Source organism: Macaca nemestrina, chromosome 10, assembly GCF_043159975.1.
Source record: "Macaca nemestrina isolate mMacNem1 chromosome 10, mMacNem.hap1, whole genome shotgun sequence".
Classification (NCBI taxonomy): domain Eukaryota; kingdom Metazoa; phylum Chordata; class Mammalia; order Primates; family Cercopithecidae; genus Macaca; species Macaca nemestrina.
The window spans coordinates 110,082,384-110,109,651 of NC_092134.1; the positions used below are offsets into that span (position 1 = coordinate 110,082,384).

General features: G+C 42.2%; 1 protein-coding gene across 1 annotated transcript in view; it reads right to left on the reverse strand.

Moving 5' to 3' along the window:
* The window catches only part of LOC105484277 (BICD cargo adaptor 1), a 308,598-nt gene extending 288,759 nt beyond the window's left edge, over positions 1–19,839 (reverse strand). The window contains exons 1-2 of the mRNA XM_071071912.1: positions 19,721–19,839; positions 7,000–7,127 (exon numbers count right to left, since the gene is read on the reverse strand). The gene's annotated coding sequence lies outside the window, so the exon portion shown is untranslated. The remainder of the gene's footprint in view (positions 1–6,999; positions 7,128–19,720) is intronic.
* Positions 19,840–27,268: the final 7,429 nt, after the last annotated feature.

Consider the following 27,268-nt stretch of genomic DNA (forward strand, 5'->3'; position numbering starts at 1 on the left):
GGACTCTTATTTTCTGTCTCCAGTCGTCTGCTGAGAGGGAGTCAGAGTACAGGGGCTTGAAAGGAGTAAGAGTCACAGGAGGAAACAGAAAAAGGGTGACAAAGAACACATAAATGATCAGGCCAGCATGTGAGTCCTGCAGAGTGAGCTGTCATCTGATTAGCCGAGAATGGATACACAGTTCTGAAATCTAAACACAGTTTATAGAAGAACATCCCCATAATCTGTCTCCTCTTGTCCTTTTAAAACATGACCAATTCCTGAAAAAAATCGTTTTGTCCTTTGAATGGAAATAAAATTCCTTGAATCACAAAGTAATTTTAAGATGCTAATCAAACACTTAGCTGTTGCAAAGACTGTTTGCAGATGAGTAATTATTTTTGTTGCCATGGAACCCCAGCTGATGCTATGGGCATGGAATCAGCTTACACAGATCATTTTTATTAAACCAAGTCAAACCAATCAGTATAGCTACTAAAATCATTTCAGTTTAAAATGCTTTCTCTCATTGCTGGTGGAGGGAAGTTAGATGGTTTGACACTGTTTTTGCACATCCAGCTCAACTTCTTAGTTCTCTTTTTTGACATTTTTGCTTTTTCTGTTCTTTTTCTTTTTCTGTTCTTTTTCTTTCTTTTTTTTTTTTAAATTTATTTGTTTTTGAGTCAGAGTCTTGCTCTGTCACCCAGGCTGGAGTGCAGTGGTGCGATTACAACACATTGCAGCCTCAACCTCCTAGGCTCAAGCAATTTTCCCACCTCAGCCTCTCAAGTATCGGGGGCTACAGGTATGAGCCACCACACCCAGCTAATTTTTTATTTTTTGCAGCAACAATGTCTCACTATGTTGCCCAGGGGCTGGTCTGAAACTCCTGGGATCGAGCAAGCACCCTGTCTCAGCCTTCCAAAGTGCTGGGATTACAGGCTTGAACCACTGCACCCAGCCTGTCCTTTTTAAAAAAAATTTAATAAGTGCAAAGCACATGCCATAATAGTGTTCTGATTTCTCCTAATAAAGACCCTGGGTATCTCAGCCTATTTTCATGAGGATACTGAGTACCAAAATATACTGTGGGCAGCCCATGATCACATGCTAGACAGAGCGACACAAGCCTCATATACAACTTCTTTAATGTGCTACTAGAGTTTTTGGGTGACTGAGGAGAACGCAGTTACAAGCTCTTGGTGTTTAATTTGGTAAACAAACTTGAAGGTTGATCCCATTGTGCTTTTCTTTAACTTAAAAAAAAAATAACAGCGGGGCATGGTGGCTCACACCTGTAATCCCAGCACTTTGGGAGGCTGAGGCAGGAGGATCATTTGAGCCCAGAAGTTCAAGACCAGCCTGGGCAACATAGCAGAAACTCCATCTGTAGAAAAGTTTAAAAATTAGCCAGACATGGTGGTACACACCTGTAATCCCAGCTACTTGGGAGGCTGAGGTGGATCACTTGAGCCCAGGAGATTGAGACTGCAGTGAGCTGAGATTATGTGATTGCACTCCAGCCTGGATCACAGAGCAAGACCCTGTCTCAAAAAAAAAAGAAAAGAAAACACAAAAACATGATTTGTATAGATAGATAGATAGATAGATAGATCGACAGATAGATAGATTTACCCCTTACAACACCCCCAGACCCCAGGGTAATCATAAAATATTATTATTATTATTATTCCCATTTTATGGTGAGGAAATGAAGGCACAGAGAAGTTATACGCCTTACGTGAGGTCTTACAGCTGATAAATGATGTTTGTCAACTGTGAACTGTCTTTCCTAGGCCAGGTACTCCTCTCTCACTCCACTTTCTACTACTTCCTCCTATCCTCACTGAGTGTCTATGAATTATAAGTCATATTCTCTACCAAAATGCTATGATGGAACAAAACAGTGGACTAGTAGTCACAAGACTTGGATTCATGTCCCATGTGGCCATGGTGAAGTCACTTAACCCCACTGTGTTTTGGTTTTATCATCTGTCACATAAGAAAAATAATAATACTCATATAACCCCCAGGGCAGTCACAGAAATCAAGTGAGATGATGGAGGTGAAAGATCTTTGTAAGGTGAAAACTTTAAGCAACTCTGATGATTTTTCATACCTCTGCTAGTGAGTGTTGTCAGGGAAGTTTCACAGAAGAGGTGATATTGGAACCAAGTTGTGAAGTGGGGATGTGTATTCTAAGATAATCACAGATCATTTACTGAACAACTCCGGTGTTTCAGGCTTTGTGCTAAGAGCTATATACACATTGTCTCATTTAGTGCCGTCAACAGCTCTATCAGCTCTTTCAGGTGGGCCCTACTCACACTGCTCACATAAAGGCCTGCTAGCATGATTCAAGAATGGTTTGGTTATGTCGCTGTCAACTAGTCACAGCCCAAAGAGAGAGTGCTGGTGGCTGGAACAGTAAACTGCGCAGACTTTGAAGGTAGCAGCCCAGGTCCTCAGAATGAGTAGATCTGCAGGAGCCAAGCCACGCACTGTGAGCTCAATAAAGACACAACGGGAACAATTCCCTTTGGTCAGTGGCCACATCCTGTGAGGGTATAGCCTGGGGCATAACTGGCACGTCAATTCCATCGGGCTTTTTCCATTGCATTGGGAGACTTTGGAGAGTTTTCTTAATTGGTTTTGACACTGATTCTGGTTTAAGCCTTGTCTGCCCTTCGTTACACCAAGAGCACAAAAGCATAAAAAGACTAGAAACCCTGGATTGCCTCCAAAACAGACCCGCAACTTATAAAGCAACAAGCTAGTGAATGCATTTTAAGGCATACGCAATGCAAAATGAGCCACGTGAAAAAAACATAGTTGGTGATTTTTTTTTCATGTTTCTAAACATTACTCCTGAAGCATTTAGTACAACTGAAAAATTGGAATGGACAACTGAAGCAACTGCTACACAAAACATGAAATGGCAAGGGCATGAGGGACAGGCTTTCCAGACTATGAGAGGATATCGTGAAGCTGAACATGTAGGGCCCCACGGGAAGAAATCTGGTTGAGCAATGTGCACAGGGTGGGATGGGGGATAACTCATATCACAACATAACCAACTAATTTTTAAAAATCACTTTTTCATCTCAGGACCAGAGATTCTATGACTCAGCCCCAAGACAAAAACGAAGAAATTCTGGCCCCTTTTGATTGTTTACATGAATGTGATGGGCAGAATTCTAATGAGATAAGCAAGTGAGGCTGGGTCGCTCTGGCATGTGACTAAGGCAGGATTGATGCATTCGTTACCCATCTTGTTACATGGAAAATATTCTCCATGATATACCTGTTCCACCCTTCAGCTGTGGCTGAGTATAGACAGGTAGAGGTGCACTCAAAGCCACTTCCTTCCATAAGACCAGGGGTATGAGCTCAGAAGGACTCCTCATGGAAAACAAGGGAGGTGGGCAGAAGAAACTTGGGTCATCAGGAAAGTATCTGTGTCGAGCTACACTTATTTTGACCTTTTACCCTAAAGAGAATGCTCTCTTAGCAATCTTTCCAAAAATATATATACAGACTGGGACAATGAATGCTGAGTGATGGCTCCATTATTAATACACCAAACCATGTTTAAAGCTATTTACTTCATAATATTAGGTCCAAACCATACTTGGCTCTTCTGGTTGGAGGCTGAAAAATGAACATTGTAGGTGCAAACAATCTCTTTTTTTTTTTCTTATTTTTGAGGGGGAGTCTTGCTCTTCTTGCCCAGGCTGGAGTGCAATGGCACGATCTCGGCTCACTATAAACTCCACCTCCCAGATTCAAGCATTTCTCCTTCCTCAGCCTCCCAAGTAGCTGGGATTACAGGCATGCACCACCACACCTGGCTAATTTTGAATTTTAGTAGAGACGGGGTTTCACCATGTTGGTCAGGCTGGTTTCAAACTCCTGACCTCAGATGATCCGCCCACCTTGGCCTCCCAAAGTGCTGGGATTACAGGCGTGAGCCGCGGCGCCCGGCCAGTTGCAAACAATCTCTAATGGAACATGTTTGAGACCAAAGGGAATGATTTTCGTATGTCTTCATTGAGCTCGCCAGTGCATGGCTTGGGTTCTTGTAGATTCATTCATTTTTGAAGACATGGGTTAACCTGTTCAAAGCCTGTGCAAAATTCTGTGATTTTTTTTTTTTTTAAAAAGACAGGACACAGAATAAGTTGAGTTAGGAGGATCCTGTGGAATGATAGTTATAGTGACTAACTATAGCCAACTGTGACCCACTTCTAACTAAAGGCAATATGCATTATCGATCAAAAAAATAACCTGACTGGGCTCAGTGGCCTGTAATCCCAGCACTTTGGGAGGCCAAGGCGGGCAGATCACCTTATAGTAATAAGGTGGATCATCTTATAGTAATGGTAAGAGTCAACCTAGCCTACAGTGGGAAATTGAACTATGGTCACCGGTTGGCCTTAGGAAAAATTACAAAAGATGGGAGCAGGAGAGGGGAAATAGGTCAATCCCGAATCATTCAACTCAACTTATAATAAGGAACATGTTCAAACATTGAAAGGGAAGGCAAAAAGAATAACAAAATGGATGATCAAGTCATGAATAGAAAATATTTAGTTGTTTTATAAATGTTACACCTTCTTCACATTGGAGTTCAAATACATATGGAAATAAGAAACGTGTTATTGTGGTTCTCCTGTATATACGGGCATGTAAAAGGTGATAAGTCGTTATAACTGGGACTGCAAAGCTATTGAACCAGCCATTTACCATTGCAGAAGCTGTGCATTTTGCAATATATGGGTGTGGATGGGTCAAATGTCCTTCTTAGGGATTCCCCTCTACCTTCAGGAAGCCACCCAGCATGCTAACCAGAAAGGGATTGAGGCAGCTACTACAAGTGCTTTCTCTTTAATGAGCACTGGAGACTTTTAAAGTTAGCATGGGCCAGCAGCAGTGGCTCACACCTGTAATCCTAGCACTTTGGGAGGCCGAGAAGAGGGGTCACTTGAGCCCCAGTGTTCATGACTAGTCTGGGCAACACAGGGAGACCCTGTCTCCACAAAAAATTAAAAAATTAGCCAGAAATGGTGGTGCATACCTGTAGTTCCAGCTACTCAGGAAGCTGAGATGGGAAGATGGCTTGAGCCTAAGAGGGTTGAGGCTGTGTGAGCTGTGATCATGCCACTGCACTCCAGCTGGGGCGACAGAGCAAGGCCCTACCTCAAAAAAATAAAATAGGCCGGGCGAGGTGGCTCAAGCCTGTAATCCCAGCACTTTGGGAGGCCGAGATAGGCGGATCACGAGGTCAGGAGATCGAGACCATCCTGGCTAACATGGTGAAACCCCGTCTCTACTAAAAAATACAAAAAAACTAGCCGGGCGAGGTGGCGGGCGCCTATAGTCCCAGCTACTTGGGAGGCTGATGCAGGAGAATGGCGTAAACCCGGGAGGCGGAGCTTGCAGTGAGTTGAGATCCGGCCACTGCACTCCAGCTTGGGTGACAGAGCAAGACTCTGTCTCAAAAAAATAAATAAAATAAAATAAAATAAAATTTAAAAAATAAAATAAATAAAATTAGCATCATTATGTTAGAAATGAGTTTCCAGTGTTAAAATTGGTAGTGGTAGGCCAGGCGCGGTGGCTCACACCTGTAATCACAGCACTTTGGGAGGCCAAGGCAGGCAGATCACAAGGTCAGGAGTTCAAGACCAGCCTGAACAATATGGTGAAATCCCATTTCTACTAAAATTACAAAAATTAGCCAGGCGTGGTGGTAGGCACCTGTAGTCCCAGCTAGTCGGGAGGCTGAGGCAGGAAAATTGCTTGAACACGGGAGGCAGAGGTTACAGTGAGCTGAGATTGTGCCACTGTACTCCAGCCTGGCAACAGAGCAAAACTCCATCTCAAAAAAAAAAAAAAAAAAAAGGCTGGGCACGATGGCTCATGCCTGTAATCCCAGCACTCAGGAGGCCGAGGAGGGTGGACCACCTGAGGTCAAGAGTTTGAGATCAGCCTGACCAACATGGTGAAACCTCATCTCTACTAAAAATACAAAAATTAGCTGGGCATGGTGGCAGACGCCGGTAATCCCAGCTACTCGGGAGGCTGAGGCAGGAGAATCACTTGAACCCAGGAGGCTGAGGTTGCAGTGAGCCGAGATCGCACCACTGCACTCTTCAGAGCGACACAACGAGACTCTGTCTCAAAAATAAATAAATAAATAAAAATAACCTAACATTTAGGTAAGTTCAAATGATGTTATGTCAGTTAACAACTATGTTCAATATTCATTTCACTCTTCCTGCTTTGTGTAAAAGTTGTGGTATTTTGGTAGTGTTGACTGTTCCACCTGGTGGCTCTTGATCAAGTCTTTGAGAGGGGCCTGTAAATAGTGCCTCTCTTCCCATCTGGGTTCAGGGCCCATTGAAAAAAAATCCAAAGGGAATAGTCAAATCCTATATCACCTGAGAGCATGGCGGGGACAATGATCAGGATATAAACCCAAGCATTCGAGCAGGGAGCGGCAACCCCCTTTGGGTCCCCTCCCATTTTATGGGAGCTCTGTTTTCACCCTATTAAATCTTGCAACAGCAAAAAAAAAAAAAAAAAAAGAAAAGAAAAATAATCCAAAGGAATAAGGGAAATGGAGGTTCAAATATTGCTTTTATTACTAATAAAGGGTAGTTTGAAAGATGAAGCTTTTTATGAAAGACCCAATGATGGTGCTAACTCCCTATGCTCCAGTCTACTGTTCCTGTCCTCAAAACAGCTCACCTGAGGGCAAACTGGATACTGCAGAGATGACACATAACCCCACTGGCCACCTTCATTGGACTGGGAAGACAGAGAAGTAGAAACAGACCAAACTCTTCATGCTTGGGGCCTTCGATAATTTAACTTCACCAAATCAAGAAACGAGGCCCAATGGCTGTCATCAACAGTCAGGCAACGTGTCCAGTCCACACAGAGAATAGTAAGAGACAGAGCAAGTGGCATTATCTCAAAACACCTAGTATTAAGAAAAAATACATCCACAAATACCTTACGCGGTGGTCCATCATCAGATCACTGTCCTTCCATGTCCTTAGACCACAGTCAAGCAAAAGGCAAGAATTAGCTGCTCTTCAGGAGCCTCCTCCTCCGACTCAGTCCATCCCCACCAGCTACACCTTTTGGGTAGAGGATAAAGGATGTCCCGAAAGTGTCTGTGAGTCTGGGGCCTCTCTCCAGTTCCACAACATAGCACTCCGGGCACAGTGTACAGCTAACCACGATTGTCCCCACTGGAAACACTGCCACCTCCAGAGTATTATCTGGGAGCAGATCAGTATTCCGCACCAGCTTACGAAGTAATTCTCATTCTCCGCTCCTTCCAAACTTGAAGTGCTCCTTGTTTCTGCTCTTAGCTCTTCACTTATGCAAACATAAACCCAGGAATGTGAAACTGAAGTCATCTCCACTTTACAGATGATGAAAAGGTAAACCTTGTCTTTTGTTTTGTTTTTGAGATAGGGTCTCACTCTATGGCCCAAGCTGGAGTGCAGTGGCATGATCATGGCTCACTGCAGCCTTGACCTCCTAGGCTGAAGTGATCCTCCAACCTCATGTGCCATCACACCTGGCTAATTTTGTTTATTTTTTGTAGATACAGAGTGTTACTATGTTCCCCAGGCTGGTCTCAAATTCCTGGGCTCAAGTGATTCTCTTTTCTCAGCCTCCCAAAGTGCTAGGATTACAGGTGTGAGCCAACACACCTGGTGAACCTTGTTTTAATAATCAAACTCTAGATTTGAAAGCAGGTCTTCAGTCTATTTAGCAAAAACTCTAAACTTTTCAAAACTCAGCATTTACCTCTAGAGATGAAGTGTTTTAGGAAGCACACAAAAAAATCATACAGCTCAGGCTTTGGAGGAATATAAAAGGAAATTGTATTTTAAGTGAATTTCTTTCTCAAAAAAGGAAGCAGATTGAAAGTGTTATTTTTTGCACTGTTGGTTCATTAGATTAGGACATAAATATGGCTCAGCTGTTGTCTATTTTAGCAAAATAGACTCAAGGCTCATGGAATGAACTGAGTCATCACTGTGGCTTCTATCCAGACCAAAAACAAAGTTGAGATATAATGATAGTCATGGAAGCATTTTAAGTGTTAGAATTTTGATGAATTTCAACATTTTATGTAGAAAAAAAGAGTAACATTTAAAAACACAGCAAATTGCTTATTGTTTCTAGTATATCTTAAAGAGCTTATAATATTTGGTCAAAAATATGTAGACACTGGGTAGGATTTTGTTGTTTTGGGGATCACCACAAGAAAAGAAATACAGTGGGATAGTGAGATTCATTGTAAGTGTAAATCTTGACATATAATGTTTATAAAAACAAGAGTTAGCCAGGCACAGTAGTTCATGCCTGTAATCCCAACACTTTGAGAGACCAGGGTGGGAGGATCACTTGAGCCCAGGAGTTCGAGACCAGCCTGGGCAACATAGTGAGACTCTGTCTCTATTAAAATTAACAATTGGAAAAAAACAAAACAAAACAAAACAAAACAAAAACAAGACCTAAATGGAAATGAAAACAAAGTTTTCACCTCTACAACTTTAGGCAACCACCACAAGTACTGAGCATTGTTTCTTAGGAAATTGGAAAAGAAAGTTAGTGTATATCAGAAACTGTACGTATTAAATATTTTTGTAGGTTTTTTTAGTTTTGCTTTTTTAGAGACAGGGTCTCTCTCTGTCGCCCAGGCTAGAATGCAGTGGTGCCATCATAGCTCATTGCAGCCTCAAACTCCTGGGCTCAATCAATCCTCCTTCCTCAGCCTCCTGAGTCACTGGGGATAGAGGAGTGAACCACCACAAACCGGCCTCAATATTTTTCGACTTCACACTACACAACTCTGAAGCATTATCCCTATTTTAGAGATAACAAAATTGGTGCTCATAAAGTTAAGATATATAACCGGAAGAGCCAGAATCCAAACCCAAGTTTGTCTTTTACAGAGTTCTCTGCTCTTCCTGGGGCCTCTTCTACAGACTTAGATATAAACCAAGCCCTGGCCAGGCACAGTGGCTCACGCCTGTAATCCCAGCACTCTGGGAGGCTGAGGTGGGCAGATCATTTGAGGTCAGGAGTTCGAGACCAGCCTGGCCAACATGGTGAAACCCCATCTCTACTAAAAATGCAAAAATTAGACAGGTGTGGTGGTGGGCACCTGTAATCCCAGCTACTCGGGGAGGCTGAGGCAGAAGAATCTCTTGAACCCAGGAAGCAGAGGTTGCAATAAGCCAACATTGTGCCACTGCACTCCAGCCTGGGTGACAGAGCAAGAATCCATCATAAATTAATTAATTAATTAATAAAATAAACCAAGTCCCTCACTTTAACCAGAGGTCATCTCTGAGCTCAGATTGCGGCTTCTTAACATATGTATAGAGGCCAGGTGCAGTGGCTCATGCCTGTAACCATACCACTTTGGGAAACTGAGGCAGGTGGATCTCTTGAGCCCAGGAGTTCAAGACCAGCCTGGGAAACATGACAAAACTTCATCTCTACTGAAAAAGATACAAAAAATAGCCAGGCATGGTGGGATGCACCTGTAGTCCCAGCTATTTGGGAGGCTGAGACAGGAGGATTACCTGACCCTGGAAGGTCAAGACTACAGTGAGCCATGCTGGCACCACTGCACTCCAGCCTGGGTGACAGAATGAGACCCTGTCTCAAAAACAAAGATTAAAGATTCAGTCCCAGACTCACCAACAATGGCATCAAACTCAGAAAAGATACCGGTTGAGCATTTTATCTATCAGGTATTCTGACATATCTCAAAGTTGTGGAGTGTATAGTATGGACAGAAATCTTTAACAAAATAAACCAAATTGACGAACAAACAGCCAAAACAAAACAAACAACAAACAAAAACTCCTTTTCAGCAAACAGCTAAAGGCAACAGACCTGAGATTTTTAAAGTGTTGCCTACTAACTGCCTCTGATATTCAAATAACGTTATTTTAGTCCAAAGCAAACACTGAATTTGGTGTCAGTGTTAGCTGAAATGTGCTAAAATTTTTATTACCGATGTTCCCTTTTTCCTTTAAAAGTTTGTCTTAATTTTCTTCATCCTCTTGAGTGTTTTAACTTACCTATTGAGACCATTGTTTTATGAGCATGAAATCCCTATAAGATGATGTTAATAAGAAAAGCATGATTCCCTTTAAAGTAACTTCATAGTCAAGTTTATGAAAACCAGGCAATTTTGCAAAGAGAGGTACATGTCATCTTTGAGGACATTCACTAATGAAAATTGGATTCAGTAACCTCCAGTATAGCTGCTAATGAATACATTGAGAAAATGGACTAGAATCTGCTATGTTTGAAGATTTCAGAGAGTAGACATATTGCTGTACCGCGAAATATAGATAGTTCATTTGTACACTTGTCACAGTTCTCGCTGAGAAGTGTTGTCAAAGGAAAAACAGGCTCTGAAAATGAATGAACAGGGCAGGTGTGGAATTCAGAGAGGACTTCACTCCAGTATTTGGTTTCTGGCAGCAGCAGGAAACCTTCCATCTGCCACTCGGAGACTCCCTGCCAGTGGATTGACATTCTCTGCTGTCAGTACCTTGTGAGTGGGGGTGAAAAGCTCTCCAGAATCTTTCAAGAAAAGTAATATCCTTGTTACTTGTCAATGTCCTTGACAGCCTGTGGGACAAACTGTCATCTTAACTGGTGGTACTAAAATAATGAACATTGACCTTAAGGGAAAAAAAAAATCTAACAGTTTAGCACAGAATATTCGACTGAGAAACTTATGAGGTTTTTCTTAAGGTGTTAAAATGTGCCCATTACTAAGGTGCAGAATTTGGGAACTGTTTGAAAGCATTTTCCCATCCTTTCAGTTCAACAAGACTTCTCATAACCAGTTAGAAGTCTCTTTATGTAACATCTCTTATAAGATCACAGCAACATAGAAGAGGTGTCCCACACGTTGAGTGTTTTTCATACACTCATGTAGAAAGAGAAGGACACCAAGTGTCCTTCTCATGCCAATAATCCTGACACTGGGAGGCCGAGGCCAGAAGATTGCTTGAGCCCAGAAGTTTGCAACAAGCCTGGGCAACATAGGGAGACTTTGTCTCTGCAAAAAATAAAGATAAAAAATTAGCAGGTGTGGTGGTGTATGCCTATAGCCCCAGCTATTTAGGAGGCTGAAATGAAAGGATCACCTGAGCCTGGGAGGTCCAGGCTGCAGTGAGCTGTAATCACGCCACTGAACTCCAGCCTGGGCCACAGAGCAAGACCCTGTCTCAGGAAAAAAAAAAAAAAAAAAGACAAGGAAAGCTTCATTTGGCCATATTCCTCCAGAAGTAAACTTAGAATAGGTAAATAATAATTGTAACAAATAACTAGCAAAAGATTTATATCAAAAACTGTAAAACCCAGGCATGGTGGCTCATGCCTGTGGTCCCAACACTTTGGGAGGCCAAGGCGGGAGGATCATGAGGTCGGGAGTTCAAGACCAGCCTGGTCAACATGGTGGGGCCCCATCTCTGCTAAAAATACAAATACTAGCAAGATGTGGTGGCGCGCACCTATAGTCCTGGCTACTTGGGAGGCTGAAGCTGGAGAATTGCTTGAACCTGGAAGGCGGAGGTTGCAGTAAGCCAAGACTGCGCCATTGCACTCCGGCCTGGGCATCAGAGTGAGACTCTATCCAAAAAAATAAAAAATAAAAATAAAAATAAAACAACAAAACAAACAAACAAAAACATAAAATGCCTCAGACATTCAGAGTAGGAAAAATGAACAAAAATATGATTAGACATTTTGCAGGAAAGGGAACCATATCTTCAATAAACGTCAGTTCAATCTCATTACTAATAAAGGAAGATAAAGACAAAGATGAAATTCAAGTTACCCTCATTCAATTTGCAAAAATTCAGAAGTCTGGCAACAGCAAGTATTGAAGAGAATGTGGGTCAACCATTCTACTGTACCTTGTTGGTGGAAGTGTAATTTGACACAACCGTTCTGAAAAAAACCAGAAAGTATTATCTTGTGAAGTTGAATTTTCACATACTCTACAACCCAGAAATTTCACTTCAAAATATGTGTGTACATGTGTATGTGTGTGTGAGTATGTACAAAAAGACATGCACCAGGAGACATATACAACAATATTTTCAGTAGTACTATTTGTAGTAGCAAAATAATGGCAACAACTCCAATGCTCATTGACAGGAAAATTGATAAATAAATTGTAATATATTTGCACAAAAGAATATTTTGTATATGCCAGCAAAATTGAATGAACTGTAGCCTGCATAACAACTTGAACAAATCTTGGTAACATTATGTTGAAAGAAAAAAAGCAAGCCTCAGAAGATTGTGTACAGCATGATACCTTTTTTCATAAATTTTAATAAAAACTAAAACTAAAAATATTTTAAAAAATTAACAAAGTACTTGAACTAGATCACCGTCTTATGTTTTTAATGTTTGTGATTTTTTTTTTTTTTTTTTTTGAGATGGAGTCTCACTCTGTCGCCCAGGCTGGAATCCAGTGGCACCATCTCAGCTCACTGCAACCTCTGCCTCCTGGATTCAAGCAACTCTCCTGCCTCAGCCTCCCGAGCAACTAGGATTACAGGCGCCTGCCACCACTCCCTGCTAATTTTTGTATTTTTAATAGAGAGGGGATTTTACCATGTTGGCCAGGCTGGTCTTGAACTCCTGACCTTGTGATCCGCCCACCTCGGCCTCCCAAAGTGCTGGGATTACAGGTGTGAGCCGCTGCGCCCAGCTGTGAATATTTTAATGTAAGCTTATATACTGTGCTACCTAAAAGAAATTTTAAGGACAACAGCTTCACCTATGGCAAGAAGTCACCATTTACCCCTTCTCATTTCACAGAGGGCATCATTCATTCATCATGCTCCTCATTTCCAAAATTCCACCTCAAAGCCATTCTAGCACTACCAGTTTTTTGCAGATGCTGCTGAATTCCAATCTGTACTCCCTGCCTTACAGTAGTAACTGAATGGGCAGCTCTTCTGTAAAGAAAGAGCCTTCCTCAAGGAGGACTTGGCGGATCCTGTTATTGGCCCCATCTCCCTTTCCATCCTGCAGTCTGGATACTGGAAAACTAGGAACTCTGTTTTCTAAATCCCCTTGCCCAGTGGAACTGTGGGAATGGGGGTCACTGCAAAGATACCCAAATAGGGTAATGCTTAGTAAAGCCGTGGGTCAGGGCCACTCTTAAGACATCAGAACTGTAGAGCCATTAGCATGCAACACTAGCCTGGGAGAGCCATAGACACAAGACTCCAACCCATGAGAGCTGCACCCAGCAAAGCCATGGGGGTAGGGCCACCAGGAGCCTTGAGAGTCCAGTCCTCACCCATTGTGTCCAGATGGTCTGACATGGAGTCAAAGAAGATGGCACTCAGGCCTTAAAATCTAATGTTGTTGGCCCCATTAGGTTTTGAGCTTTTACTTGGGACTTGTTATCCCTTTCTTCTTTCCTATTTCTCACTTTTGGAATAAGAGTGTCTATCCCATGCCTATCTCCATTGTATTTTGGAAACATGTGACTTGTTTAATTTCACAAACATGAGCTAGAGGGGAATTTGCCTCAGGTTAAATCATGCCTTGAGTCTCAACCATATCTGTGCAAGATGAGACTCTGGACTTTTGAGTAGATGATTAAACAAGTTAAGACATTTGGGGCTACTGGCATGGAATGAATGCATTTTGCATGTGAGAAGGATATTTTGAGGGGATGGGGGTGGAATGCTATGGTTTGAATGTTTATGTACCCTCCAAAGTTCCTGTTGAAACTTAATCCCCAATGTAACAGTGTTGGGAGGCAGGGCCTAATGAGAGGTGGTTAGATCATGAGGGCTCTCCCCTCGTGAATGGACTAAGTTTGCCATAAAACAGGTTTACAGGAGTGTGTTCTCTCTCTCCTGCACTGCTGCCCTGTGAGGACTCAGCGTTCCTCTTCTCTGGAGGATGCAGCAACAAGGCATCATCATGGAACCAGAGACTCAACCACTGGTGCCTTCATCTTGGATGTCCTAGGCTCCAGAACTGTGAGAGAATAAATACCTGTTCCTTATAAGTTACCCAGTCTGTGGTATTCTGTTACAGCAGCACAGAATGGACTAAGACAAATCCCTTTCTGCTTAAATTAGCTAGATTGCATTACTTTGCTTGGAATTAAGAACTCTGACAAATACAAGCCTGCTCCCTGAATTGCAAGAGCATTTTGGGGAATCCAATAGACCCGGATATGAAAACTGGCCTACTAATTGCTGGCTAAGAGGCCTTACGCAAGCTCTCTAACATTACTGTACTTATGTTTCCTCTGCTATAAAGGATGGTGGAGGAGGAGGATAATACCTACCACAATGGGCTATTGTGAAGATTGAATGAGGTAATGTCTGTAACATATGTGGTGTGGTGCCTGGCACATAGTAGGTCCTCCATATATCATCGTTTTCTATATTTTAAAAATACAATATTTTGTTGGAGTGGAGGACCAAACCTTTTAGAGAAAAGTGCAGCTGAACATCTAGTGGTGGGCAAGAACAAGTATACAACTTAAAGCTAGGACACAAGGAAAAATAAAATTCTGAGAGAGGTTGGGGCCAGAAGTATGTGCATGTGAGGACGCAGTAAATGTCGTATGAGATAAAGCCTAGAAATAAGACCAGACTGATGTGTTAAAAGAAGAAAATTAACTACAAGTTAGAAAGGCATGCTTTTCTACTTGGGAGGCTGAGGGAGGTGAATCACTTGAACCCGGGAGGCAGAGGTTGCAGTGAGCCAAGATTGCGCCATTGCACTCCAGCCTGGGCGATAGAGTGAGACTCCGTCTCAAAAAAAAAAAAAAAAAAAAAGAAAGAAAGAAAGAAAGAAAGAAAGATAGAAAGAAAGAAATGCGTGCTTTTGCAAATAAAAGAAAACACAACTTCAGGCTTAAACAAATAATAGGTAATTTTTCTCACAACATAAGTTCAGAAATGGATTGTTGCTGGCATCAGTTCAACTGCAAAATGATGCCATCACGGATTCAGATTTCTTCCCACCCTGCTGTGCTTGGCATGTTGGCATTTGTCCTCATGTGTGCCATCTCAAGGTTTCAAAGAGGCCGCTCCCGCTGTTCCAGGAATGCCCCCCGTTTAAGCTGATGAAAAGGGAGAGGGGGAAAAGGCTTTTTTCTCTGGTATTTTTGTGTGTTTTTCGGGAAAGGAATCCCTCTCAAGTCAGCTCCACTTCCATCTCATTTGCCGGACTGAATCATGTATCCACTCTAAATAATTAGTCAAGGGAATAAGATCACAGGAACACTACGATTTTTTTTTTTTTTTCGAGACAGAGTTTCACTGTTGTTGCCCAGGCTGGAGTGCAATGGCACAATCTCTGCTCACCACAACCTCCGCCTCCCGGGGTCAAGCGATTCTCCTGCCTCAGCCTCTCAAGTAGCTGAGATTACAAGGATACACCACCATGCCTGGCTAATTTTGTATTTTTAGTAGAGACGGGGTTTCGCCGTGTTGGTCAGGCTGGTCTCGAACTCCCAACCTCAGGTGATCCACCTGCCTCGGCCTCCCAAAGTGCCAGGATTACAGGCGTGAGCCACTGTGCCCAGCACACTATGATTTTTTTAAATGCCATGTTAGGCCAGGCACAGTGGCTCATGCTTGTAATCTCAGCACTTTGGGAGGCCAAGATTATCAGATTGCTTGAGCTCAGGAGTTGGAGACCAGGTTGGGCAACATGGCAATATGGCAAAACCCCATCTCTACAAAAAATACAAAAATTAGTTGTAGTGGCATGTGCCTGTGGTCCCAGCTACTTGGGAGGATGAGGTGGGCAGATGGCTTGAGCCCAGGAGGTTGAAGCTGCAGTGAGCCAAGATTGCGCCACTGCACTCCAGCGTAGGTGACAGAGCAAGACTCCATCTCAAAAAAAAAAAAAAAAAAAAAAAAAAGTTAAAATTAAAAAATAAATAAAATGAAATATTATGTTAGCTTTGTGGTTTAAAAAGGGAAAGTCATGACAGAGTCCCACTCCAAAAAGGTGGACAGATAAGAGTAAAATAAAGCAACAGAGTCACGCTATCTTTTTGCCACTCATCACTGGAAGTCCTTGTGAAGTGCCAAGCAGAGGAGCCTTTCTCAAAACCATACATAGCTCCAGTCTCCAGATCTGCTGGGAATTAAACAGTGAGCTGGCAGGGAGATGGAAGTAAGCCTAGAACAGACAAGCTGAGACTAAGAAAACATATTGGTGATAGACGCAATGCCCACAGTGAAGAGAGTATCTTAAAATTTAAAAGTTCAAAGCTAAGGAATCCATTCTGATAGACAGGAACCTCAGCACAGGAGTCTATGGGTTCTGGTGAAATTTGCTGTCAAAATTATGGTACCATTGTGGATTCAGGGACAGCCAGGACACACAACAAAGCTGTGGCTTCCGGGAACTGAGGCCAACTCCACTGGGAAGAAAAGAGAAGGCTAAAAGGAGCTATGCAGAAAATCTGGTTCATCACCAAATGGGCTAGGTTAATGGTGAGACTCACATCCTAGTAGGCACCTAAGAAGAATCCCATTCAATCAAACTAGACACATAAATTGCGGAGTGAGGAAGGGAGAAGTGGGAAAGTACCTCTGAAATTTTCCCTAGGATCACTTCAGCAGACCAGCTCCAGATCCCTCCCAGATGTTGGAGGTCCTAACCCAGTCAGATTTATTTTTCCTTGACTGTGCAGGGCTAGAGCCAAGCTATGACACTCAACTGTTGAAAGAGGGAATATTAATTCCTTCAACATACTTGAGCATTCGTTAGGTGCCAAGCACCATTCTAAGTGCTGGAGATACAACAGTAGACACGATTACATCTGGAGTTCATTGGTTCCCCTTGAGTAATTATGGGGGAAAAAATAACTACTGACAAAGGCTACAGCTTACCAAGGCTTCAGCATCCCCTGACCTGAAAAGAAATGTGAGTCTCATGTAGTGATTAAAAATGTGTAAAACGCCATCCCTGTCTCCAAGGTGTGATGGCCTAAAGGGAAAGTTTCAATGAGGACACTCCTCCAGGAGACCTCTAAAGAGGCATAACCACCAACACAGAGACCACAACAGCTTCAGGAAACCAGCACCCCTGCCTCTCAGGGACTGTTCCAACGCTTTCACATAGGGCAAGGGCTGCATCTAGAGCTACCCTTACTCTAGAACAGGGAAAGGCAGCTGGAGCATCCTCCACAAATCACCTGCCCTCTCTCCTTTGCTTCTTACCAGTTATGTTTCCAGAGTCTGATATTCCTCTGGTAAACAGTGGACATCACCTGGTGATCAGTATACATCAAGAACAAGAGCACTAATGATAAATGTTATTAATACTAGAACTGTCATGCAACTGTCTACATTTCTTTTTTTTCTTTTTGATACAAAGTCTTGCTCTTGTTGCCCAGGCTGGAGTGCAGTGGCACAATCTCGGCTTACTGCAACCTCCACGTCTCGGGTTCAACTGATTCTTCTGCCTCAGCCTCCCCAGTAGCTGGGATTACAGGTGCCTGCCTCCAAGCCCAGTTAATTTTTTATTTTTAGTATAGAAACAGGTTTCACCATATTGGCCATTCTGGTCTCAAACTCCTGACCTCAAGTAATCCACCTGCCTCGGCCTCCCAAAGTGCTAGAATTTCAGATGTGAGCCACTACGCCCAGTCAACTGTCTAGATTTCTAACAGCTGTGTCCAGGACTTCAATCTTTTTTTTTTGGTATTCTTTTAATCATTTGAAAGGGCTTCACTCTTTACCTGAATTACCTACTATGTGCCTGAAAATGCTTTCCTGCCACTGATTGCTTGCCTTACTAATCCAATGATCTCAATTACAAATATGAATGGAGGCCCTGAAAAACAGTTCAGAAACGCAAAGTTACTCATGCAAACCACCAGTTTCACATTCCGTTCACCAGGTACTCTGTTAAAGCATATGTTATCAGGGCACATGTAACTTTCAGCCAACACCATTTCCCAAGGTGGTAGAGAATTAACATGCATTACTAAAATCAACATTCCAGTCTTTTCAACAAATGGTGCAGGAACAACTGTGAATCTTTTTTTTTTTTCCTTTTCTTTTCTCTATCTCTCTCTCTCTCTCTCTTTTTTTTTTTTTTTTTTTTTTTTTTTTTTTTTTTTTTAATGAGACAGGGTTTGGCTCTGTCACCCAGGCTGGAGTGCAGTGCAATGGCACCATCTCGGCTCACTGCAACCTCTGCCTCCTGGGCTCAAGCGATCCTCCCACCCACCTCAGCCTCCCAAGTAGCTGGGACTACAGATGCACGCTACCACACCCAGATAATATTTTTGTATTTTTGGTAGAGACGGGGTTTCACCAAGTTGCCCATGCTAGTCTCGAACTCCTGGGGTCAAGCAATTAACTGTCTTGGCCTCCCAAAGTGCTGAGATTACAGGTGTCAGCTACCACACCCAGCCTAAATTCTGCATATCTATATTGGAAAAAATAAACCTCAATCCCTACCTCACACCACACACAAAAATTAACTCCATATGGATCATAGACCTAAAGATAATTACTAAAACCATACAACATAGGGAAAAAAAAATATTTACAACCTTGCCATAGTTAAAGATAACTTAGGACATAAAAAAGCACAAACCATAAAAGAAATAATTGGTAAGTTGCATTTTTATCAAAATGCAAAACTTCTGCTCTTCAAAAGACAAAAATTAAGAAAATTAAAAGGCAAGCCACAGTCTGGGAGGAATCATCACGATACATATATATGACAGAGGACTGGTAGTCAGAATACATACAAAACTCTCACAACTGGCCAGGCGTACTGGCTTATGCCTGTAATTCCAGCACTTTGGGAGGCTGAGGCAGTCGGATCACTTGAGTTCAAGAGTTTGAGACCAGCCTGGCCAACATGATGAAACCCCATCTCTACCAAAAATACAAAAAAATTAGCCAAGCATGGTGGTATGTGCCTGTCGTCCCAGCTACTCTGGAGGCTGAGGTGGGAGGATGGCTTGAGCCCAGGAGGCAGAGGCTGCAGAGAGCCAAGATTGCACCACTGCACTCCAGCCTGGGTGACAGAGCAAGAATCCATCTCAAAACAAACAAACAAACAAACAAACAAACTCTTACAACTTAGTAATAAAAAGATAACCTGACTGGCTGCCCAAACCAAACTTGGCTTCCCAGAATTGGCTGACAGAGCAAAAGCTTGTTTAACTTGAATTTGAAAAGGACACACAGTAACTCCTGATTTTTCACTCCTCACTCCTCACTCTTTGAGGAGGCTAGTGAGAGGAGTCATATATGGTGTTATGGGCTGAATTGTATTGTTTCCAACCCTCTCCATCCCTTGCCCAAAATTCATGTGCTGAAGCCCTGACCTGCAGTACCTCGAAATGTGACTGTGTTTGGAGATAGGGCCTTTAAAGAGGTAATTAAGTTAAAATGAGGGGAAAACCCCAATCCTATACAACTGATGTCCATAGAAGAGGAAATTTGGACAGGTACAGAGCAAAAGACCATGTGAAGACACTGAGAAAATGGCTGTTTCCAAGCCAAGGAGAGAGGCCTCAGAAAAAAACAATCTTGAGCTCAGACTTCTGGCCTCCAGAACTAATCTCCCAAGAAAGAAATTCTTAGAACTGCCCTAGGAATATCTACGAAAACAATGGTAAAATTTTTAAAAATATTGTCACATGAGTTACCTGTCTCCTGCTGCGATCTGGTGACCAAGGTGAAATACCATTGTATGGTGTACTAAGCAAGCCACAGGGTTTCCAGCCCATGCAGAGTCGTTCCCTCTCAGCCAGGTGAACTCCACATCTTTTCCATCATAGCCCTCTGGTAAAGGAAATGGAGCCCTGGTCAGTGCAAAGACGTTGCAGATTGAACTAGTCTAGAAAATGCTATAATATGTAAACAGCATGAGTTATGTCTTCATGGTGATAAGTCCAAGGACAATTCCTGCAAAACTTGGCATGATTTCTCAAGTGCAATTGCAATGTCTGTTCAAAATGAAGCAACCTGCTAGGACTATTTGCCGTCAATTGAGAACAGGTCCTATGCTAGATATTGTGTAGATCAGGTGAATGATAAGTCTTTAGAAGTGGTCTCCCGCATTATTTAAATGTTATTATTGAACACATATCCATGAACACACAAAGCTTATGTTAAATACTGCCTTTCAAGACTGTCTAATAGCTCTGGTGGTATTTTCAGGAAGCAGAATGTAGAATTGATCTGTTCATATTTTCACATTGGCATAAATGCAAAACTAAAACAAAAAACCTGCACTCAGCTGCTTTCTTAAAGTCTGTAACATGTGTGTTAAATAAATCTTAAGGCCGGGCGCAGTGGCTCAAGCCTGTAATCCCAGCACTTTGGGTGGCTGAGACAGGCGGATCACGAGGTCAGGAGATCGAGACCATCCTGGCGAACATGGTGAAACCCCGTCTCTACCAAAAAATACAAAAAACTAGCCAGGCGAGGTGGAGGGCGCCTGTAGTCCCAGCTACTCAGGAGGCTGAGGCAGGAGAATGGCGTAAACCTGGGAGGCGGAGCTTGCAGTGAGCTGAGATCCAGCCACTGCACTCCAGCCTGGGCGACAGAGCGAGACTCCGTCTAAAAAAAAAAAAAAAAAACTTAAAACAGTTTAATTAATACAGTTGATAATAGTAACAACAGTTACCCTTTGAACACTTATGTTAAATACTTTATACATTATGTCACTAGTGTTCTTGCAAACTTGCAAGGTAACCATTTCTTCAGTTCTAAGATGGACATGTCTTCACATTTTCTGAAGTCGAGATGGACTTTACAGTTGATTATATATATGTATCTATATATAGAGATTTATATAGATCTACATATAGAGATTTTTATATACATACATAGTAGAGCTTATATTTTTCCTAAAATGCTACTATCCAATAAATTCTGTTCCATAGGAAAAAAAATGACAACTCATTTTCTTAAAGTGGGTGAAAGATTTGAACAGACACTTTTTTTTTTGGAGACAGAGTCTTGCTCTGTCCCCTAGGCTAGAGTGCAGTGGGGTAATTTCGGCTTACTACAACCTCCGCCTCCCAGTGAATAGATGCTTTTACCAAAGAAGATATATGAATGATCAATCAGCACATGGAAAAAATGCTCAAAATCATTAGTCATCAGAGAAATGCACATTAAAACCACAATGAAATATCACTATCCACCATTAGAATAGCTAAAATTCAATACTGTTTCTCACTAAAAAGCACCATACCTAATCCAGGTCCAGAGCAGAAAAGGTACAAAACAAAATTGGAAAAAAAAAAAAAGGAAGAAAAATAAGCTTGAAACAGCTTGTATCAGAAAGTAAAAACACTATCAAAGGCTAATGATGGGGCACATCAAATAACAAAAAAATTCCATAAGCCAGCTTGAAGAGGCTCCCTTTGGTCAAAGATAAGGTGATTTGAACATCAAGAAGAATTACGATTTCAACTGATTAAAATAAATAAGAATATTACTCTGGGGGCTGAGGTGAGAAGATTGCTTAAGCCCAGGAGATTGAGGCTATAGTGAGTTGTGTTCGCACCACTGCACTCCAGCCTGGGTGACAGAGTAAGACTCTGTCTCAAGTAAATAAATAAATATATAAATATATTAAAAGTCATAATTTTTTTAAAGAAGAAGAAAGAACAAACACACCATAGTGAATGAATACAAGCAAAGGTTGCTGTGCACCAACTCATTACTCCAAAAACTGATACTTAAGGGGAAAGAACCGAGATTTTATATCACCTTTCCAGTATGAACAGTATTTCCTGGTAATCAACCCTACCAGATAAGAGTTCTATATAGAATAATTACAGATAATAAATTGTGTGTATTAGAAAGTCAACATTTTGTAACTCCTAATAAAATGACTTAAATACTGGTTATCAATAGATGACAAAATCATTAGGTAAAAGGTTGATGCCACCACTTGAACTGGCTGATCCACCTTAGCAGCCACTATAAGTGAAACAAACAGCTATTGCACGCTTTTGAATATAAGGCAATATGAAGCACACAGCACTACCATGAAGTAGTCATAAACTAAGCAATACAAAGCAAAACCTTAAACCTGAATCTATTCAAGCCTGTCGTCTACAAGAAAAATAGAAGATAGAGGAAAAAGTTAGGTAACACTAGGAGGAAGTATTTAGTCAAAGTCAGAATTTAGGACATCATGCAGGACAACTAACCTGTCTTTGTAATCAAGTCAATGGCATTAAAAAAAAAAAGGGGGGGGGGGCTCTAATAGAATTTGTAGAAACTCAACATAATCTAACCTTACTGAGGATGTTGAGTAAAGTGACTGACCAAATTTACTGTCACATAGATTGTCAACCTAAAATAACCAAAAGGCTCAGGATCCGGTTAAAAGAGTTTATTATACTACTCAGCCATGAAAGAGAATAAAATCATGTCTTTTGCAACAACATGGACGGAACTGGAGACCATTAATTTAAGTGCAATAACTCAGAAACAGAAAGCCAAATACCGCACATTCTCACTTGTAAGTGGGAGCTAAATACTATGTCCACATGGACATAGAGAATGGAGTGATAAACAATGGGGACTCAGAAGGGTGGGGGGCTGGATGCAGTGGCTCAGGCCTGTAATCTCAATACTCTGGGAGGCCGAGGTGGATGGATCACTTGAGGTCAGGAGTTTGAGACCAGCCAGATCATCAGGGTAAAACCCAGGAGGTTGAGCCGTGAGAATCGCTTGAACCCAGGATGGGCAATAGAGCAAGACTCTGTCTCAAAACAAAACAAAACAAAACAAAACGAAGCAAAACAAACAAAAAAAAAAAAAAACAAGAAGGGTGGGAGGATGCTGAGGGATGAGAAATTACTTAATGGGTACAATGTACTATTTGGATGATGGCTACACTAAAAGCTGCTATGAAAATATATCCATGTAACAAAACTGCACTTGTACTCCCTAAATCTACAAAAATAATTTTTAAAATAGCTTATTCAAGTGCAAAGTGTGAGGGTGGCTGTATGGGAAAACAGGGATACCAAAGAATGGCGATGAGTGCTCCCCAGTGTGGAGAAAGGTAGGGGTCGTTTACATAGGAAAAAAACAGGAGTGCTGAACAGAATTACATTTTCCATACAAGGCTAACAAACAGATATAAGATCTGATTGGTTATGATCAATTACACTCTAAGTGGTTGCTTAACATTTCATATAAAGAGGTAGATAAAGAGTGTCTATCTCCAACAAGATTTAATCTAGGTTTGAATAAAGCATAGGGAGTCTGGTTAATGTATAACATCTCAGCACAAAGGTCAGGAAGCAATGGTCCTGCACCAGACAAGAAAAACAGCCATATTATGTGAGTCAGTTTCCGGGACTTAATTTTTCCCCTTAGCATAATAAATCTGAAATGTTCTTTTCTTCTCACAGATGTTCTGTTAGAGACAACTGTAGGAAGTACTGATGAAAGAAATATGAAAACAGAACATCAAAGTAAATTTATTGAATCAATACTGACTGTTCACCAAAAGTAGGATGATGTAAAATAATTGGAGCTTTAACTCCAGATTAAATAGAGCTGAAAATACATCATAGCTTTGTAATCACTTGTGGGCTATCTGAATACATGAATTTAAATAATTTTTTTTTTTTGCTTAACAATTAAATTAGCTAATTCTATACTTATGAATTGGCATTTTCCCTTGGGTCTTAATTTCTTGTTTCTCCAACATGATGTTTTTTTCATAGACAAGGTCTCACTCTGTCGTCCAGGCTGGAGTGCAGTGGTGCAATCGTAGCTCACTGCAGCCTCAAACTCTTGGGTTCAAGCGATCCTCCTGCCTCAGCCATCTGAGTAGCTGGGATCACAGGCATGTGCCACCACACCCAGCTAATTTTTAAATTTTTTGTAGAGACAAGATCTCACTATGTTGCCCAAGCTGGTTTCCAACTCCTGGGCTCAAGTGATCCTCCCACTCAGAGACCAGACACAGTGGCTCAGGGCTGTAAAGCCAGCACTTTGGAAGGCCAAGGCAGGAGGATTGCTTGATGCCAGGAGTTTGAGACCAGCCTGGGCACTGGACAACATAGCAAGATCCTGTGTCTACAATTTTTTTTAATTTGAGACAAAATTTACCTCCATCACCCAGGCAGCAGCACAGTGGCATGCTCTTTGATCACTGCAACCTCTGCCTCCTAGATTCAAGCAATTCTCCCACCTCAGCCTCCCCAGTAGCTGAGACTACAGGCATGCACCACCTATGCCTGATTAATTTTTTTTTGTATTTTTGGGTTGTCTTTACAAATTTTTTTTTTTTTTTTGAGATGAAGTCTCACTCTATTGCCCAGGCTGGAGTGCAATGGCATGCTCTCAGCTCACTGCAACCTCTGCTTCCCAGGTTCAAGTGATTTTCCTGCCTCAGCCTCCCAGGTAACTGGGATTATAGGCTCGCACCACCAGGCCCGGCTAATTTTTGTATTTTTAGTACAGACGGGGTTTCACCATGTTGGTCAGGCTGGTCTTGAACTTCTGACCTTGTGATCCACCCTCCTTGGCCTCCCAAAGTGCTGGGATTACAGGCATGAGCCACTGCACCTGGCCTACAAAATTTTTAATTAGCTAGGCATGGTGCTGTGCACCTGTAGTCCCAGCTATTCAGGAAGCTGAGGCAGAAGGATTGCTTGAGCCTGGGAGTTCAAGGCTGCAGTGAGCTGTGACTGAGGTACAGCACTCCAGCCTGGCCCCCAGAGTGAGACCCTTCCTCCAAAAACAAAACAAAACAAAATAAAAATATTTAAAAGACAAAAAAGAGATGCAATGAGTGGGCCTTTTTTCTTGGTTTGCTTCATACCCTGATTCAAACAATCCAATAGCATAAATATAATTTTAGACATTTAGAAAAATTTAAGTAAGGACTCACTTTAGAAATCTGAATATGGGTCTGGGCACAGTGGCTCACGCCTGTAATCCCAGCACTTTGGGAGGCTGAGGCAGGCGGATCACCTGAGGTCAGGAGTTCAAGACCAACCTGCCCAAGATGGTGAAACCTGTCTCTACTAAAAATACAAGAAATTGGCTGGGCATGGTGGCGGGTGCCTGTAATCCCAGCTACTCAGGAGACTGAGCCAGGAGAATTGCTTGAACCCAGGAGGCAGAGGTTGCAGTGAGCCAAGATCGTGCCATTGCACTCCAGCCTGGGTGACAAGAGCAAAACTCCGTCTCAAAAAAAAAAGAACTTTGAATATGGGTATTGGATGATATCAAAAGAATATTGTTAATTTTGGCTCAGGAACTCCTCCAAGTCTTTGCTGCTACATCCTCAGGCTGCAGGCTAACTGAGATGCTTCCATTTAACCTTCTTTCTCCCTCTCCTTCACTCCGGGTCAGCCTTGCATGGGTCTGATAAGGCTGATCACTGTGACTGCTCTCTCAGCCTTCCCCGACTTCCTCCTTGTTTCCTTTCACTCTAGTGTTTCCCCAGTGAAATACGTCAAGTGTAATCCCATCTTGCTGTCTGCTTCTCAGAAGAGCCACACTAGTTGTTTTCTAATGCTTAATCCTGCTTCATATGCCTATGTTGGTTTCCTTCTACCATTTCCATATCTCTTTCACTTGTGTCTTTGTAACTTGCCCAGCACTCCTCCCTGAGAAGGCTGTGGTGATATGTACAAGCATCACTCTTCAAACCAGTGTGCACAGGAGGAGGCCCAATATACATTCATTTGGTTCTTCAAATATCAGTAGACAAGATTGAGATTGTAACAAATTCAAGCCATGGAAACTAGTTTATTCAAAGACTGCTTTTTGCATATGTCAAAATCTTATCCCAGCTGTGCCTGAAAGACTCAGGCATCAGGCAGCCATAGGCCCATATTTTGACCCCTCTCAGTACAGAGAACAGCAAGTCAACTCACCACAGCCCGTTTTCACTATTTGTTTGTTTGTTTTTTGAGATGGAGTCTCACTCTGTCACCCAGGCTGGAGTATGGTGGCGGAATCTCTGCTCACTGCAACATCCGCCTCCAGGGTTCAAGCAATTCTCCTGCCTCAGCCTCCCAAGTAGATAGGATTACAGGCATATGCCACCATACCCAGCTAATTTTTGCCTTTTTAGTAGAGATGGAGTTTCACCATGTTGACCAGGCTGATCTCAAACTCCTGACCTCAAGTGATCCCCCGCCTTCGCCTCCCAAAGTGCTGGGATTACAGGCATGAGTCACCACCCCCAGCCTTTTTTTTGCTGTTTTTTGAAACAGGGTCTCACAATGCTGCCCAGGCTGGACTCAAACCCCTGGGCTTAGGGGATCCTGCCTCCTCAGCCTCCCGAATAGCTGGAATTACTCAGGAGGCTGAGTAGCGCACACCATCATGCCCATACATATGATTTCTCCCTTCACATCAGCCTGATAAAAATCCCCATAGACTCTGTATGAGTATTCTATCATACCCTTTGGGAGGTTGTAGAGTTTGAAATTAAAGTCAATAGGTTCCAACAAACATTTATCAAAGATGGGATTTCCACTCTGCGTGTTAACCATTTGCAGTTTTGTTAGGCATATGGTTCATTCTTGCCATCAGCAGATGTTTTAATTAAATAAAGAAGGACAAAAAACAAACAAACAAAAAACTCACAAATAAAGTCAATAGGTTCCAGAAACATACAATCTGTATTGAAATCCCAGTCCTACTTCTTCATACTTTATAAACCTTCATTTCCTGGTCTGCAAGTCAGGTTCTGTAACTTAGGTTTCTGCCTCATACTGTTGCTAGGATCAGAACAGTGTTTGATACTGACTGGCCCGTGCTCAGAGTGCCCTCAGTGCTCACCAAGTTATTTTCACTTGACACAGTGGAGCAGGCATCTCCACTCACTCTTTCCTGCTGTCTACCATTGACTTTGTTCTCAGAGACTTTTCGGGGGCAGGATGGTCTCCATTTGGGGGATGCCTAGGGACAGAGTACACAGCAGGAAGGACCATCGGAGAAACTCCCGGCTGAATATAGTAGGAAAGAAAGATTTGCTCAGCAAGATGCTGATAATGGCTACAATGATGTCTTCCACAAGAGAGTTTGGCTCTTCCACATGAGAGTTTCTGTTCTCCTAGCTTCCATGTGCAAGCCGCAGTAGTCAACTCCAGTTGATTTAAGCTGGAAAAAAAAAAAAAAGTTAATTCAACAGATACTGTGTTTCTCCGAGAATTGTTTGGAAGCCTAGAGAACCGTGCTCTCTTGCCAGCAGG